The 2,888-nt window shown below is 47.5% G+C and overlaps 1 pseudogene; it reads right to left on the reverse strand.

The window, feature by feature from the left end:
- Positions 1-738: 738 nt before the first annotated feature.
- Positions 739-2,216, reverse strand: LOC107120066 (annotated as a pseudogene).
- Positions 2,217-2,888: the final 672 nt, after the last annotated feature.

Consider the following 2,888-nt stretch of genomic DNA (forward strand, 5'->3'; position numbering starts at 1 on the left):
ATAGTGATAAGATTCTCAAAGAGGCATGTGAGGGATGCAATCCTGAAAGTGGCATCTGGCACACTTGTGAAAGTTGGAGAAAACACTATCAGAATTTTAAAAGACATTCCATTTGAAATAAGGCAAAGGAGAAAGAAGTGCAAAGATTTAATTCTTTTTCTTCAGACAAATACAATCGGATACAGATGGCTAACTCCAGAGGGCGTAACCTTCAAAATTAAGGATAAAAAGGAAAAGATTGACTCTGTTCAGAAAGCACGGGAATTTTTAAGAGTCCAGCTGGGAGAGCCAGGGGAGGAAGAAAAAAAAGGGATGGATAGTAGGTCCAGTGGCGAGCTGGACTCGGGGTCTTCCAGAGAAGATTCTCTATCAGAGAAAGGGGCAGCAGCCACTAGATGCTTAGGGATCTCTCTTGTAACAGTTAAAACTAAGAATTGAAAAAGATAGTACTATACTTGACTTAGTTCGTAATGGGATTAGCGTGATTAAGTGATAACGTATGTTTAAGCTGATTTGATGACCTCCTCTCTTGGGTTTTTAGTCAGTAGTGGGTACCTTTTCTTTATCCTTATATGTAGTCCCCTCCCTACTGTTTAAGCTGATTTGATGACCTCCTCTCTTGGGTTTTTAGTCAGTAGTGGGTACCTTTTCTTTATCCTTATATGTAGTCCCCTCCCTACTTTCTGTTATAGTTTGTAGCGTTAATAAAGATGCAATAAAAAATCCCCTCCGGGGGGCATAAAAAAAAGAAGAAGAAGGTGTGACTGTTGCATTGCCAACTGGTGCAGCTTGGTCAGATCTGGCGGTAGAATGGCATACTGTCCTTGAATGGTATAGGCCTCTCTCGAGGTGGTCCCTCCAGGTCAGAGTCGAGGCACATTGATGGGGCAGTATGGGGGTAGCTTGCACTGCCGCCGCTGTACCTGTTCTGACCCCTTGCGAAGATGGCAGGAGAACTGGATGGCTCGGGCCGGTAGGGGATGGTGTTGGGTGTTACGAGTTAAAACACTTTTTCAGTATTTACTGGGTTAATGATGTTTGTTAAGTCACATGTTTGTTTGCAACCAATTTGTTTAGAGAGTTAGAAAGCCCGGTAACTTCAGATCTAGTTTGTTGTTCTGATTGGAGACCAGAGTGCCAAGCATTAGCATTTTATGGTTCTTTGTTCTGACCAAGAAGAAGAAGCCTCTCTTCTCCCATTTTTCAGTCTAGCTGTAAGGATGTAGGAATATTAGCTCTTTGTTATTTTACATCCCGTGTACCTTCTCCCCATGCTAGGTTGTAGTAAACTTTTATTCTTTTAAACACACCATGGACTCCGCCTCTTTAATACTCTGCTGATTTACTTTAAAGTTAAGAATGCCTAACAGATGGTGACACCTTTAGGGGGAGACTCCGGCATGACCACACAGATCTGCCTGATACGTTCAATGAGGGACCGTGGAACCCCAGCAAGGGCGATTGCGCCCTCACTAGAGTTGGGCGACATGTCTCCTGCCACACCTGGACCTGTGCCCCTGGGCTCTCTCTGATCTCCTTGGTCTTACAGCCTCCTTTCCCAAGGAGAGAACCAGACTGACTGGCAGGGACCACCAGTCTCAGGGTAACGGGTGGCCTGCTAGAGGCCGTGCTGTTAGTCATTGAGCTGCTGATATCCTCTTCCAGTTTGGCAAAGATCATCGCAAACGCTTTGAAGTCGGCATTGGTGGGTCCCGCAAGAGTGATAATCCGTTCTAGGCAGTTCCCTTCTGAGACGTTAATGCGACCACCACTCTCTTCACGCATCTCCTTTACAGATTCTCCTTTCTTCTCAGTAATGCGTCCAACCTCCTTCCCTTGCAGAAGTAGGCGAATGGTGTGACCAGGGGTCTTGTTGTAGAAAAAGAGCTGCCGGAGCTCATTAGCATAACTCATTAGCATAACTTATTTGCATATGCCACGCCCCCTGACATCACCGGAAGTGACAGAAGGCCACACCCCCTGACATCACCGGAAGTGTGTCAGAAGGCCCGGCTACTTACCCTCCTGCTTCATCCTCATTCCCAAACGGAATGAGGATGGAAGCAGAGGGCGGGGTAAAGAAGGGGGCGGGGCTTCACCACGTGACCGCCCCGCCCCCTAGAGGTTCTCTTCCGGAGCTCCGTACCTGAGAGCTCCCCCCCGACTAGAGCCCTGGGTGTGACATTTAAGCCTCCTTCGATAACACCAGTGTCCATCTTGAGCTGTGTTCAGTTAAGTCAGGCTTAGTCAGTGGTCAAATCTTTGGTCACTGGTGGGGGGCGATCGAACTGGTGGCAGTGGTTGGCCCCGGCGATGCATGCATTTGCTCACTATCTTGGGCGCGGGGGAAGGGGATGGGACGGGGGGGGCAGGAGGAGGGTGGGCCGTGCACGGGTCTCTGGGGTGGGCGGGCAGGATGGCGGCGGGCAAGGGCAGTGGGAAGGGGCTGCGATAGCTGCTCTTCTGGAGGCGGTCTCAGCAGGTGAATGCCCCTCATTTGCCTCCCCAAATTTTGAATGCCCCCCCCCCTCCGATTTGTCCCCCATTAAAGATCACTGGGCTGTATAAGCAAGTTAATTAATACACTTCTGATCAACTAAAAGGTGGCTCCAGTTAATTAGGTGGCATATTTTAAAAAATATACAGTAATTTTTAATGGAAGTAGTTAGGAAAAACGCGATCTTAGAGGACGCATCTTCCCTATTTCTCTCACTGGGAGGGAGTGCCTCTTCTAAGAGAATGCAGGCTACCATTCACATCTGCATCTGCTATAAATGTTTTTCTCAGTCTTGGACGTTATTGTTTTTCTTCTATGCAGATTTAAACCAATGCATTTGTATTAGGCCTGTCTGCTGTTCCAGATGTTGTAAAATTGGCATTTATGAAAA

Source organism: Gekko japonicus, unplaced genomic scaffold, assembly GCF_001447785.1.
Source record: "Gekko japonicus isolate JY-2015 unplaced genomic scaffold, Gekko_japonicus_V1.1 scaffold2753, whole genome shotgun sequence".
NCBI classification, from domain to species: Eukaryota; Metazoa; Chordata; class Lepidosauria; order Squamata; family Gekkonidae; genus Gekko; species Gekko japonicus.